The 15,624-nt window shown below is 42.8% G+C and overlaps 1 pseudogene across 1 annotated transcript; it reads left to right on the top strand.

Moving 5' to 3' along the window:
- Positions 1 to 2,349: 2,349 nt before the first annotated feature.
- Positions 2,350 to 12,699, top strand: LOC113027272 (uncharacterized; annotated as a pseudogene). Its single transcript, XR_013909940.1, has 16 exons — positions 2,350 to 3,625; positions 4,955 to 5,085; positions 5,278 to 5,402; positions 6,092 to 6,150; positions 6,278 to 6,396; positions 6,508 to 6,567; positions 6,661 to 6,766; positions 7,232 to 7,380; positions 7,498 to 7,605; positions 7,735 to 7,833; positions 8,256 to 8,424; positions 8,521 to 8,661; positions 8,766 to 8,935; positions 9,131 to 9,194; positions 9,284 to 9,354; positions 9,451 to 12,699. The product of XR_013909940.1 is annotated as an uncharacterized LOC113027272 (transcript).
- The last annotated feature ends 2,925 nt before the right edge of the window (positions 12,700 to 15,624 follow it).

The following is a 15,624-nucleotide window of genomic DNA, read 5'->3' on the forward strand; positions in this document are numbered from 1 at the left end:
ATAAAATCAAAACAGATAAAATCAGAACAGTAGATAAAATCAATAGTTAAATATAAGTTTTGAAATTTAAGCTTAAAAGTGTGGATTTGGTGCTTTATTCAAATGCAGCTGAGAATAGGTGAGTCTTCAACCTGGATTTAAATAAACTGAGTGTTTCAGCTGATCTGAGGCTTTCTGGGAGTTTGTTCCAGATATAAGGAGCATAAAAGCTGAATGCAGCTTCTCCGTGTCTGGTTCTGACTCTGGGAACTGATAAAAGACCGGATCCAGATGACCTGAGGGATCTGGAAGGTTCATACTGGGTCAGGAGGTCACTGATGTATTTTGGTCCTAAACCATTCAGAGCTTTATAGACCAGCATCAGAACTTTAAAGTCTATCCTCTGACGGACAGGCAGCCAGTGTAAAGACCTCAGAGCTGGACTGATGTGGTCCACTTTTTTGGTCTTAGTGAGGACTCAAGCAGCAGAATGAGCTTCTGAATGAGCTGTAGTTGTCTGACTGATTTTTTAGGTAGACCTGTAAAGATGCTGTTACAGTAGTCAAGCCTACTAAAGATGAATGCATGGACTAGTTTTTCCAGGTCCTGTTGAGACATCAGGTCTTTTATCCTTGAAATATTCTTGAGGTGATAGTAAGCTGATTTTGTTATTGTCTTAATGTGTTTTTCTAAGTTTAGGTCTGCATCCATCACTACACCCAAATTTTTCACCTTGTTTGTGGTTTTTAGGTGTATAGATTGAAGTTCTCTGGTGACCTGTAATCGTTTTTCTTTGGCGCCAAAGACTATTACCTCAGTTTTGTTTTTGTTTAGCTGGAGAAAATTGTGGCACAACCAGTCATTAATTTCCTCGATGCATTTACCAAGAGCCTGTACAGGGCCTTGGTCTCCTGGTGACATTGTGATATATATTTGTGTGTCATCTACATAGCTATGATAGTTTATTTTGTTGTTCTTTATAATCTGTGCCAGTGGGAGCATGTAAATGTTAAACAGAAAGGGTCCCAAGATGGAACCTTGGGGAACTCCACATGTGATACTTGTCTGCTCAGATGTGAAGTTACCTATTGATACAAAGTATTTCCTGTTTTCTAAGTATGTTTTGAACCAGTTTAGTACAGTTCCTGAAAGACCTGCCCAGTTCTCCCGTCGTTTGAGTAATATGTTGTGGTCAACTGTATCAAATGCTGCACTGAGATCCAGTAAAACTAAGACTGACATTTTTCCACTGTCTGTATTCAGACATATGTCATTGAACACTTTGGTCAGAGCAGTTTCAGTGCTGTGGTTCTGTCTAAAACCTGACTGGAAGGCATCATAGCAGTTATTCTGTTTTAAGAAGTAATTGAGCTGTTGAGAAACTGCTTTTTCAATGATCTTACTTAAAAATGGGAGATTTGAGATCGGCCTGTAGTTGTTCATTTGTGTCTTGTCAAGATTGTCCTTTTTCAGTATAGGTTTTATTACAGCAGTTTTTAGTGATTCTGGAAACACACCTGACATTAAAGAAAAGTTGATGATCTGTAACAGGTCTGACTCTAAAGTCTTTGAGACCTTTTTGAAAAAAAAAAGGAACACCAAGTCTTGCCCTGATTGGCTGATATAAGTGACAACAGACCTGTCGCTGTGTCAGTCTGTGTACATAATCCTCACCTGGGTGTTGCTGTTCAGTGTAAGCAATATCATTTGGATTTTATTCCTCTGATTTATTTCTCTGTGGTTGTGCTCGTCTTCAGGGTCCAGAGAGGGACAAAACAGTATCAGTGGCCTTGTCAGTAGCAGAACGGTTTGTCTTGAAGTCTTAGCGAGAAGTAGGAGGTACAGCAGGGGGGATAGAAGCATCTTTAAAAAGGTTGAAAACTTCTGTTTATTGCTCACCATTTGTTAAACTAGGGAAGTTTAAGCAGTGCATGTGTGGATCTGCACACACATGCAGCATTCAGTCAAAACAGTGACGACACATACATGACTGCCTGCTGTTTTGCATTACTGTGTATCTACTGTGATTCATGCATGCTGTACTGTGACTGAGATAATAGTGTATATGAGACACACTTGACAACAACATTGATCAGGATGTGAAAAAGCTACCAGATACAAGTTGTCAGCAGGTTATGGCTGACTAACCACCCTGCCTTACATCACTCTGGGCTAATACTGTAAAAAGCAATCATTAGTTTGTAATATCAGATCATTTGTTTTGATAAATACATAGTCCAGTATCAGAGTTCATATGAGCTATTTTAGCAGTAATTTTACACCTCCACTGTGATAGTATTTGTCATGATTCAGCCGTGTGGCAGGCAGGATGAGGACCCAAATTGCAAACTCACAGACACGGGGGATAAACTCAAAATGCAGCTTTATTGCTGACTGGTGATAAACAATAACGATGATACAAAAGCAATGCAAAACTACACTAAACTGGGAAAAGCCAAAGTAACATATACCGGAAGACACGGGGAGAACCACACACGGCATGAGGGAGAACGCGACGCCGAACAGAGGGAGACTCAGACAGAAATACACAGAGGGTAAACGAGGAAAGTGGGCACACACGGGGAACACAGGTGACACTGATAATCATAACGAGACAGGGCGGGGTGAACTGAACATGACATGTACAGGCACAGAGGTTCAGACAGGAGGAGAGAGAGCACGGGGAAAACACAGACATAACGGGCTGGGGAAACATGAAACAACCACAAAGGGAGACGAGGGCTCATAAATACATAGAGGGCACACAGGGGGTAAAAGCCATGAAGGGAAAACACTTAGGGAACAACACAACAGGGCAACTCAGAAAACATGGCCTAAATAAGGAACGAAATACAAAAATACAAGGAACTAAGAATACTGGGCCCACATGGCCCAGGACCATGACAGTATTTAGCTGTTAATCATGTTAGCAAGGAAGCTCGGGTTTGTTATTCATTCTTAATTTAGCCACGCTGCATGAATTTGGATGATGCGATTTTTGAAAATGACAGTTTCATTTATCGGGCATTTATAAAATCGTATTTCTTAGGCTGGCTTTTAAGGAAGGACAAAAGATATGTATCAGTTGGCTGGGAAGAAAGATGGAGGTGGAAAGGATGTGCGAGCTATGGGACAAAGTTGTGAGACTAGGTTAAAAAGAGGTGAGGATCAGTGAGCAGGAGTGTGGCTTTGTGCTGAAAAGAGCACAACAGATTGTCTGGAGAGAAGGTGAAGGAAAGTCAGCTGAAGCGAGACAGTTTGTGGAGTTTGTGTTGGACTGTATGTTATGGTGGGAGCCTGGGGATTAGTGGACTTTGATTCCAAGTTAATACTAGCTAGTGTTTCTCACTGGTTTTTGGGTGGTGGAGTAAAAGGGATTGGTTGGTGGCTGTTTCTAATGTTAGCCTTTTCTTGGTTTTCTTACAGGCAGGGTAAAGACATGGTGATGAATGAGTGTGTGGGCCGTCTGCTGAGGACCAAGAGCTCAGGACAGTCAGACAGGGGCGTCGCAGCAGGAGTCACTGTGCTCGACAATCCTCTGCTGTTCTGAGATGTCACACTCCTGCCTGCACATACAAACCGCAGTGAAGTCAAAGTTCCACCTGCACCTCCACCTGTTCTTGCAAAAGCATGAAAACTGACAGAGGTGAGACAGCAGAAAAGTTTTTGTCTATTTTTTTTTTTTACTAAGTTAAGGAATTAAGTTAAAAAGAATGATTAAATAAATTGTTTCTTGCATTTTTGATTTAATGATTGTGTTTAGGATTATTTCAGAAACATGTTTAGAGGATCTTTGTAAGCCTGTATTTACTTTAAAAGAAGGGAAGCACTTTTTCATTCTACAGAAAAGGTGACACATTACAGATGAGTTCATAAAAAGTGTCACTGTCACTCTTTCAGGGCTCTGTCACTTTTCCTTTTTTTACTGGAACAGCATGGTAAAGTAGGCCTAGGCTGCCATCTTGTGGCAGTGTGTTGTTACTACAACATATGAAATTGTGTTTTATTGGAAATATAATTCAGCACTACTGAGCTGTTTGTAACTCTCTCAGTTACAAACTGAACCTGTTTTGTAGACATATAAATTACTTTTCTTTTTTTTTTTGCCTGTCCTGTTTGGATCTTCAGCCATCAGAATTGTTGTCTGAAGGCCAAGAAAGATGCCAAGTGGATTTAGTTTACCAAGTGGATCATCATGGCCTTGCCATATTGGTCCATTTGATTGCCCTTTATTATAATTATGTATTTATTTTATTTTCGTTTTTTAAAGACGGGACAGACATGACTGGGGGAGAGGGAGAGAAAGAAAAATAGAGGGGAGAAGAGATGGTGAGAAAGGGGGGAAGAAAAAAAAGAAAAACAAACAAAACACCTGGATCACCTGTATGGAGATAAAAAACCAGTAGAGAAAACAAACAACAAAGAGCAACATAATAAAAACAACACAATCACAATAAACTAGCTAACAGTAGATACTAAATATTACATGTTATTGTTTTTTGTTTTGTTTTGTTTTTTTTCTTTTTTAATTTCACCTGTTGAGAATGAAAAAAGAAAACAAGCAGAAGAAAACGAGAGCAATAGAACAAACAACATCACGATGATATATGGGAATATAACTGTAAATACTAAATATTAAACATTATTGTGCAGCACATAAGATCGACAGTGCACAGTGTGCTTTGAGGTAGGAGCCAAAAAGGGAGTAGTTTGTGTGTGTGAGCACCCGTGTGTACACTGTGAACATGAACGCACTAGTTGACTCCAGTTATTTATACTGAGGTTTCTTTTATTTGTCTGTTTTTTAATAAGAAGAAATTCCAGTAATTTCATACTATCATTGTTCATTTTGCATTAATTATGAAAGTGCCTTTTTGTTTCTTATTCTTTGGCTTCTGATTGCTTTTCCACAAACTCCTGAGATAACTATATGTACATGGCAAAAATTTAATATGGACTGTTGTCTGGTTCTCAGGACGGTGCAGTGTTTACATTTGGCTCTGGTCAATATGGACAGCTTGGCCACAACTCGTTACAAAATGAACAGTGTCCTCGGCTTGTTGCAGAGCTCTGGGGGGCAAAGGTCACAAAGGTTGCATGTGGGAGGTAACATTTAATTATAATTATATCATAAATACTGTAATTGAAAAAGAAAAGCGTTTACTGCTGAGCGAACAGGAAACTTCAACTTCTGTCTTATATCTTCAGAGTGATCATACTGAGGTCCACCAACAACACAGATGTTTAAAATGTTTTACATTGTGGACTTTCCTTTTCATGCACTCTTTTCTCAATCAGCTGTCACACACTGGTACTGACAGAATCCAAGAAGGTGTACTCGTTTGGGTGTAATGAACAAGGGCAGCTGGGATGTGGAGACGAGACTCAGGCATCAGTGCCACTACCTGTGCAACTGCCACATGGTAAATACATTTATCTGAACAGAAGAGTCGATTCAATTTACAATTTCACAAAAATAACAGTAACAATTAAATAATTTTATTATTAGAGTAATAATTAAGGTGTGTCACATCCAACTGTATAGATAGAGGTTATAAACCTGACAAAGACACACACATATATTCACTATGCAGCAATAAAAAGTGCTACTCAGAGGTACTGCGTCTTCTGACACCAGTGAGGAGCTGCACTGTTGGGCTTTGCACTTGCTGCAGGTGTAACACAGATGAGCCAATAGCCCAATAGATAATTGGGTAAAGCTTTAGTTTAAAATAATTAGTAATTCTGACTATAAGGGCTTGAATATAATCATAGACAAAATGTTTGGCCACGCATCAAATACTGGAAAACTTAAAATAATCTAAAAATAAATGTCATGAACTCACGGCAGGTTTTAGGTTTTCTGCTGTATGTTTTTAAAGTGCTGATAAAAAAAAAATAATTTAAGCAAATAAAACTGGACCTGAATTTGATCCAAATAACCGAGTTAACCACAGTTAACAACAAAAAGGTTTATTGCCTAAATGTCACAAATTAAGCCCACTGTAAGAGCAAGTCGCTATATCTTATATTTCTTTCTGGAACTGAAAAACCATCCCATACAGTACAGTTCACTCTTAGGTAGATAATTTCTCATCTGTTTTTATTCTAGACATTTCTAACATCTATGCAGGAGGAAACACTTCATTTGCAACATGCACGCCTAATGAGGTACCAGCACAAATACATACATTGCAGTAAGGATACCTGTGGGAGGATGTAAACATGGCTTTACCAGTTATATCTACTTGTGAGGTCATGTGTCTAAACCAAACATGAACCTTTGCTTCTTTCACAGGGCGCTGATCATGAGTCAGGCAGTGGCACAAAGAACAAGGTGACAGAACACTCTATTGATAACATGATTGACAAATGGGTCTCTGCATACAATCCAAAGCTGTGGAAAAATCTAAAAGAGTAAGTCTAACACAAAAGCAGCTGTTATTGTTGTTGTATGTAACTGGTTTGCTGCACAGCATGTACACTGTAGTCTTAGTGTTACTGACTAACCTCATGAACTCTTCACAGGGAAATTCACAGGATGCTCACATCTCCATCCTGTATGAATCAAAGCTTTCTTGACAGGAGGTAAGAACACCATTTATGAGCATGATCACGACTTCTTTATATCTGTTGAATTTAACATTTGAATATACACATTTGTCATTTTCTTCATGTCAGCAAAGATAAACATTTCCAAACTTCACCAAAGTACTCCGGTTTGGACTTGTCACTTGCACGGTGAAGTTTTGAGAAGCTGGTGATTCGAGATGTTGTTTTTGCAGAGGTATTGAACTGGAATGTGACTAACACACGTTTGTAACCTGATGAGTAATTAACTAAAAAAGTAAGAAGTGGACTTTAATTAAACCTTTAATTAATAATAAGTTGCATCAACAGGCTGAGACTGCTGTTCTGCAGCTGCTTCCATCTGTTGATATGAGAACCCTGTGGGAGTGGAAGGATTGAGGATCTTCCTGCTTCTCAATGAACGTCTGCATGCATGCATAGAGAAATGCAGATGGCAACAGAGCAAAAAGCTTGCTGATGCAGTCGCTGCTACCATTTAGGCAGACTTTAAGAACTTTAAAACCTTCAGCACGTCTATTAAAAGTGTATTTATTGGATTAGTATATACTGTTTAAATGCATCAATGTATTAAATGATAGCATTTTATTCTAACGAACACTCTAGACTTCTTAAACCATGATATCAGCCAGTGAAGAGCTGACTGTAACTTTGTCATCCTCAGGGGAATGGTGGTCCTCACTGTCACCCTCCGACACGATCAGATATGTTCAGGTGTGAAAGACGGCCCTCTCGTGGATCCCAATCTTTAAGTCTGCTTCTTGCAACGCTCAAGCCAGAAACGTACTGCTAATCCTCCAGCATATGTACTATGTCAGTATCAGAAATGATCAAAAATTAATTAAATGTATTACTGCTCAGCTTTTCAACAAAAAAAAGTTGGATTTTCACACAGCCAGTATAACAAATACTACCACTTCTTGTTTTAAGACCAATGAGATAAACAAGAAAATCCCAGAAACAACTTTTTGCCTCGAGCTTAGCCAGATGTTTCTAAAGGAGGATCTCAAACGTTGGCGAACAAAGTCAAAACTCAAGGTGAGGTCAGCTGACAACAAGTACTTTGAACCTGCTAAGATGGCAGTCAACCCAGAAAATGACTCATTCATGTTAACACACTGTTAAGCTCACTAACTGTTTATGTGGGTTGTTTTTTTGTTTTTCCAGAATGCAGATGATCTGCCTGTGATTCTTTGCAAGTACCCATTTGTGATGGATCTGAAATCAAAGAAGCTGGTTTTTGACATGAATTCTGCATTCACTCAGGTAACTTCACCACCCTGTTACAGGAAAACAATAGCAGAATTTGTAATTTTCCAGTCTGCATTAGTGTGTTTTAGTGATCGCACTTTAAAGCTACACTATTCAGCAGTTTTATATAACAGACAAAACAACCATCTATAAAAAACAAAGGAGTCACAACAGAAAATAAACTAACAGAATACAATCATAAATCAGCAGCTGCCCTCAGTGCTGCAGAAGATTCCAACATTTTGTTGTTTTATTTGTTTTAGTTCTCTCAGCACTCTTTTCACTCACAGTTCAGGCAGGCGTCAGTTTCAGAACCTCAGAACAGAAGCAAGAGCCAGTCTAGCTCACTTGGTTCACCAGCTGCCTTATATACATCACAATTGGAATTTAAATAGAGAATTTATTTTAAAATCATGATACTTTGTTTTGTCGTGCAGAATGAACAGCAGGCGCCTCCACAGATGCTTTTTGTTTTTCCTTACGGATGGATTCCCCAGTCAAAACCCAAATTTTTTAAACTGCAGCTGCAGCGCGCATCACTTTTCGAAAGCACCTTCAGAGAGCTGGCAGCTGCTCCTCACAGCGACTTCAAGAAGCCACCTTGTGGTGAATATTTGATTGATTTTCCCCTGATGATTAATGCATAGCCATTCTTCTGCAACTGTTCTTTCCAGAAGCATCTCTAATATTTCTATTTCTCAGGTCCATTTTGATGAGGACCCAAACACCAAAGATGTCTACAAACGAGACCTTTTTCACCACCTGTTTCTTAAAATGGTGTCAGAAGAATCTGGGATGTTCATGCTCAATGACTCCAAAACCCTGGCATGGTTTCCCTCCAATGTAAGACTTTAAAACTGAGCCCACCAACTGTATAAAATTGGTTAAAGGATTGAAATTTTAACGATAAGCAATAATAGAACCAAAGTGAACTTTTATTAATGCAGGCAACAGAAGAGAGCAAGAGAAACTTCTTCCTGTTTGGACTACTGTGTGGCTTGGCCTTGTACAACCAGTGTATCATACACTTACCATTCCCACTGGTTCTGTTCAAGAAGCTACTCAGTTTAGAGCCGACACTGGAGGATATGATGGAGTTCAGCCCGACTGTAGGACGGTAAGTATCCATTTCATTTCAGTAACACATGCTGCTGCTGGTCCCACAGCCTGGCCCCGGACAAGCAGAAGAAAATGTATGGATGGATGTATTTTAAGTTGTCGTGTGTCAAAAGTTACAGTAACTTGTGACTGCTGTAAAATGTACATAGTTGAACTTCTTTTAATACAACTTTTTGTTTTAATTTCTTTAAAGGACTCTGCAGACCATCTTAAACTATGAAGATGATGTTCTGGATAATCTCTACATGGACTTTTGGGTATGTGTTTTACTATAGAAGATGATCAGTAATCTGTCTCATTCTCAGGTTTTGCAGCTAAACTCATCTGATTTATAACTAATTTACAGATAAACTGGGATGGAATAGATGTTGACCTGGATCCTCAAACTCCTGGAAAGCCACTGACAAGTCAAAATAAGTAAGCATATAAAACATGACGTGCTTGTGAGGTTCATCTGCAGCACCTTTGTCTCGGTGAAATATTTGCTGATTTAAAAATTTCCCTCCTAAACAGGAAGGAGTTTGTGGAGGCCTATGTGAATGGTAATCCCCGAACCAAATGGTGGACACCAGAGGTGAAGGGAGCCACCAAGCTGAAGAAGGAGTCCTATCGGGCTTGGTTAGCCTGTGGGACTCCGGAGGCAGCCGACAGGTATCGACAGGCCAAGCGGAATGCGGCTCGGGCAGTGGCTGAAGCAAAAACTCGGGTGTGGGAGGAGTTCGGAGAGGCCATGGAAAAAGACTTTCGGACTGCCTCGAAGAAATTCTGGCAAACCGTCAGGCGTCTCAGGAGGGGAAAGCGGTGCTCTACCTGCACTGTGTATAGTGCTGGCGGAGCGCTGCTGACGTCGACTGAGAAAATTGTCAGGCGGTGGAAGGACCTCGAGGACTTCGAGGACCTCCTTAATCCCACTGACGCGTCTTCCGAGGAGGAAGCAGAGTCTGGGGATGAGGGGAATGACCCGCCAATCTCCGGGGGCGAGGTCACTGAGGCAGTTAAACAACTCCTTGGTGGCAGAGCCCCTGGTGTTGATGAGGTCCGCCCTGAGTTCCTGAAGGCTCTGGACGTTGTAGGGCTGTCCTGGTTGACACGCCTCTGCAATGTTGCGTGGAGATCAGGGGCAGTACCTGTGGACTGGCAGACCGGGGTGGTGGTCCCCATCTTTAAGAAGGGGGACCGGAGGGTGTGTTCCAACTACAGGGGGATCACACTCCTCAGCCTCCCTGGGAAAGTCTATGCCAGGGTGCTGGAAAGGAGAGTTCGTCCGTTAGTCGAACCTCGGATACAGGAGGAACAATGCGGTTTTCGTCGTGGTCGCGGAACACTGGACCAGCTCTTTATCCTCTCCAGGATACTTGAGGGTGGGGTGCATGGGAGTTTGCCCAACCAGTCTACATGTGTTTTGTGGACTTGGAGAAGGCATTCGACCGTGTCCCTAGGGGTGTCCTGAGGGAGGTGTTGCGGGAATATGGGGTGTCTGGCCCATTGCTACGGGCCATTCGATCCCTATACAACCGTTGCAAGAGCTTGGTTCGCATTGCCGGCAATAAGTCGGACTTGTTCCCGGTGGGTGATGGGCTCCGCCAGGGCTGCCCTTTGTCTCCGGTTCTGTTCATAATTTTTATGGACAGGATTTCTAGGCGCAGCCAAGTGGCGGAAGGCTTTCGCTTTGGTGGCCTCAGAATCTCATCTCTGATTTTTGCGGATGATGTGGTTCTGTTGGCTTCATCGGGTGAGGGCCTCCAGCTCACACTGGAACGGTTCGCAGCCGAGTGTGAAGCAGCGGGAATGAGGATCAGCACCTCCAAATCTGAGGCCATGGTTCTCAGCCGGAAAAGGGTGGAGTGCCCACTCCGGGTCGGGGATGAGTTCCTGCCCCAAGTGGAGGAGTTCAAGTATCTCGGGGTCTTGTTTGTGAGTGATGGGAGAAGGGAGCCGGAGATCGACAGACGGATTGGGGCTGCAGCCGCAGTAATGCAGACGCTGCACCTGTCCGTCGTGGTGAAGAGGGAGCTGAGTGTAAAAGCAAAGCTCTCAATTTACCGGTCGATCTACGTCCCTACCCTCACCTATGGCCACGAGCTGTGGGTAGTGACCAAAAGAACGAGATCGCGGATACAAGCGGCAGAAATGAGCTTCCTCTGAAGGGTGGCTGGCCTCTCCCTTAGAGATAGGGTGAGAAGTTCGGCCATCCAGGAGGAGCTCAGAGTAGAGCAGCTGCTGCTCCACATCGAAAGGAGCCAGTTGAGGTGGTTCGGGCATCTGACAAGGATGGGCCCTCCTGGGTGAGGTGTTCCAGGCATGCCCCATTTAAGTTAAAAACAGGCGATTCACAAAAATTGCGGAAAAATCTTCACCTGTAAACTGTAAATTGCGAATTCTAGAGCCCCGGGGCAGACCCAGGACACGCTGGAGAGATTATATCTCTCGGCTGGCCTGGGAACGCCTTGGAGTTCCCCCGGATAAGCTGGAGGAGGTGGCTGGGGAGAGGGAGGTCTGGGCCTCTTTGCTTAGACTGCTGCCCCCGCGACCCGGCCTCGGATAAAGCGGATGAAGATGGATGGATGGAAATGAAAGATTCTTCATAGCCTCGTTAAGCCTTTAAAAAAAAGCCCTAATTCTGTTTTTATTATGCTTGTTCAAAGTACAAAAACGTATGCCAAGGAAAGTGGGCCAAAATTCCTCCCAAAGCTATGTAAAGATTCATTACCAGTTATTACAAACACTTGACTGCAGTTCTTGCTGCCAGGATGCTTCCACCAGTTAATACATTTAGAGGTCAATTGCTTTTTCACATAGGGCCAGCTAGGCTTGAATATTTTTTTCCCTTAATGAATGAAATTATAAATTAACAATTGTGTTTTGTATTTACTTTTTACACATAAATGTGACAAATATGCAAAAATACTTTTTCCTGTGATGTGATGATGATAAGATGTATGTAAAAGTTTTCAAAAAAAATAAGATAAGTAAAATTATATTTTCTTTCCATTGTTGTTCTTCAGGGTTCCTTACTGGTTACAGGAGAGCTCCTATTTTTGTCATTGACCAGGTCAAGATGAAGGTTTTTGCTATTCAGAGCGGCACCTGTGATCAGCACTTCCCTGAGTCAGAGACATGTCACCCTAATCTGTATCTGCCTTTTTACTCAACTAAGGAGATCATGTGAGACAGACTGACAGAGGCCCTGCTAGCAGATACAGAATTCACACTGTGATGGTGGATCGTATGCAGCTCTAAAGGAGCGTGCACTGTGTCTGAGCCGAGGAGGAGGGATGAGATTTATTTTTATTCTTGGAACTCATCTTTTTTTTCCTGTGGTACCTCAGGATAATTTACACTGTATTACAATAATATTACACTATAGCAAATGCAAAAAATTCAACATCCCCACATAAGACAGCTGTGTAACAGCATCAGCATCATAAGGCACTTTAGAATTATCTGACTTTTCTTAATATGTCATAATTTATCCAATAATTTAAGTTACTGCTGCATTATAATTCTTATGAATCAAATCTAATTTTTATGCTCAGACAAACATGAACAGGAGAATGTATTGCTTTATAACTACTATATTGCTATAAACATCTGACTATGTAATACAATCCAATAGAGCACTTCTGTATTATTTATCACTTTATTCTTTGTGTTTTGTTTAATTCTGGTGGGGTTGAATTATTTCCAATAACAAATCTTTAACATATGTAACATTGGTTATTTGTTGGAACAATAAAAATGTGTATTTTACACTAAACATTGCTTACCTGGTGTCAGTAAATCCCTAATTACTGCAGTCTGAGGTTTCCTTAACACGATTTGAAGAAGCAAGAGTACAGTAGTACAATAGAGTCACAAGTGATGAAAGCTGGGACATATATTTGAAAAAAAAGATTTCATGCTATAGATAATAACAAGTCATAACTTATTATGATCTAATCTAATAACTCTACATCAGCCTACAAAGGCAGCTGATCTGTAAAGTCAGCTTACAGAAATATATAACTGCATATCATCTACAAAGAAACAAAGCTTTATTACATAAACTCTTTTGTGGCCAATGTGAAGCATCTAACAGAAAGAGGTCAAATGCATATCCTTGAAGCACACCACTAATTTTCAGGTTTCTACACAATGAATTACCATGGGCCAAGTAACCACAGTAAAATATCAGTGGCAGAGATATAAAGCGACCACTCTTTAAACAAAATGGAACAGAACAGTTCATGATTTGACCAAAGTGTGGATGTAAATCACTACTTTTATCTTCCAAACAGGAAGGAGTTTGTGGATGCCTACGTGAATCATGCCTTCAACACATCAGTGGAGAATGTGTTTCAGGAGTTCAAGAGAGGCTTCTTCCTGGTGTGTGAGCAGGATTTGGTGAAACTCTTCAGGCCAAAGGAGCTGCAAGAAGTGATGGTGGGCAAAGACTTCAGTGACTGGGAAAAGCTGAAACAGATAAACAGCTGTTAGTGATACAAAGATGTAATTTGTCTGCAATTCTTTTATCACATCCCATTATTGTGAATGAGTTATCTTTGGTATATCTAACTGTACAAAAGGCCCCGTAGTTATGGTTTTATTCTGTTCAGTTGTTAGTTCACCTGTAGTTTTTAGAGTGGCCAGTAGAGGTCACCCCACCGCTTTGTATGAGAGACTATGTCTAGGGAGAAACGTGGGCAAAGCACCTGAGCTTTTCTGCTCCAGATTACCGGCAGAGAATTGGTTATTCTGTGAGAAGTGTGCATTAATGAGCAACAGACCACACACACACACACACACACACACACACACCCATGCCCACGCACCTAAACCTGTATGCAATACCTGCTCCTCTGACAATCCCTGTTACCTTCAACTGTGTGAAGTCAATACAAGAGTCTGCACTATCCTCGGTGTCTTCATTGTCTCCCTTCTGAACATTCATCCGGGCCTTGAGCAGTGTTCTGGCCGACACTCCGGGGAGTGGTAGCTGCAAACCTGAACAAGCACCTTACAGTCCTTCCAGTACAAGCTATCTACCCAACATTAATGGTCCTTCGAGCCGGATATAAGCTGCTTCTACCCTAACAAGATGGATGATATTCAGAACTTCTCAGCTCTTGGTGCGCGCCCACGGCGTAATGTACGTCGTCCCCTCCGCTATGAAGCTTATGAGACTGACTTCCCCGGGCTTGGTGCAGGTTACCAGGAGGAAAGTGGGACAGGAGGCGACAACCGTTCTTCCCACCATCCTCCGTCTGATCCCTCTGATGACGGCTCACACGGCCATGTCACACCATTGAGAGCAGAGTTAGAAGATATACAGCGTGAAAGGTTCCTGTTCCAGCAGTCGCATGACGAGATGAGAGCCGGGCTGGCTAATTTCCAGGCCCTTCATGCTAGTTTGCTGCAGTTGCTGGACCGTGCAGAGAGTCTGCAGCTCAGTCCACCGCCCAGAGTCCCTGCTGTTCATCTCCAGCCACCCCCTGCTGAAGAGGAAGAGGACTGGCCTCCACCACCTCCTCCTGTTGTGTTCAAGGAGGAGTCTGTCTCCAGCCAGGGTCCAGTTGCGGACCGCATCGATACGATGCTGAAAGAGCTCCAGGATCTGAAGAGGGAGTCTATGGCTGCACAGGAGAGTCAGATCATCCCCCCACATGAATCTAGGCCAGGGTTCACTTCTCCTCAGCCAAGGATCACCTACCCTCCAGCGCCGCCTCCGAGAGCACACCCCCCTCCATTGCAACCACTGCCAACTCCACCCCCGTCCTCATCTACTCCTTTCTTGACCTACAGGGGGCCTTGTTCAAGCATTCCCAAGCTCTCACGCCATGATCCTGGGGAATTTGCTCGTCTAAAGATGGCGCTAGAGAACTTATTGCCCCCGGAGAGTTCAGAGCTCTTCAGGTACCAAGTCTTGTTAGATCACCTACACCTGGAGGAAGCAAAGTTGATAGCGGACGCTTACCTCCATTCTGCCACGCCCTTCAGTGACACTATGAACGCTCTTAACGACAGGCTTGGGCAGCCCCACCAGCTTGCCCTGAGAAGAATTGCTGCTGTCATGGACTCACCTGACATCCGCCGAGGGGATGCAGCCGCATTTGAGCGATTCTCTCTCCACATCCAGTCGCTCGTGGGCATGCTGAAGACTTTAGGCCCTGATGGGGAGGTCGAACTCCAGTGTGGCTCCCATGTGGCTCGACTCCTTAGTAAGCTTCCTTCAGAGCAAAGAGCTGATTTACGTCGGTGCATGTATAACCATTCTGGTCAGGCTTACACCCTGGATGACCTGGCTACCTGGTTAAAGTACGAATCCTAGTGTCAGGACTATGACGGCCTGCCCACTCCAGCGATCACCAGAGAGAAGCCTGATGTCAGACCAAGCAGACGCTCTGTTGCGGTTCTTCACAGTGGAGAGAGCTCACCCAGGTCACTAGGTACCACTCCAAACAAAGCTAGGCAGCCACCCTACTGCGCCTTTTGTGATAACCGTGCCCATCACCTGAGTCAGTGTCAGGAGGTCATCAAGCTGAGTCGTGAACAACTCACAGACTGGATAAAGACTAACAAGAGGTGCTGGCGTTGCGCACGCTCCCATCAGGCAGCACAGTGTACCCTCAAGAAACCCTGCAGCCTGTGTCAGGGTCGTCATCTGCAGGTCCTTCACGACGTGAATTCGAAGTCCTTGAAGCCACATGG

Source organism: Astatotilapia calliptera, chromosome 7 (assembly GCF_964374335.1).
Source record: "Astatotilapia calliptera chromosome 7, fAstCal68.1, whole genome shotgun sequence".
NCBI classification, from domain to species: domain Eukaryota; kingdom Metazoa; phylum Chordata; class Actinopteri; order Cichliformes; family Cichlidae; genus Astatotilapia; species Astatotilapia calliptera.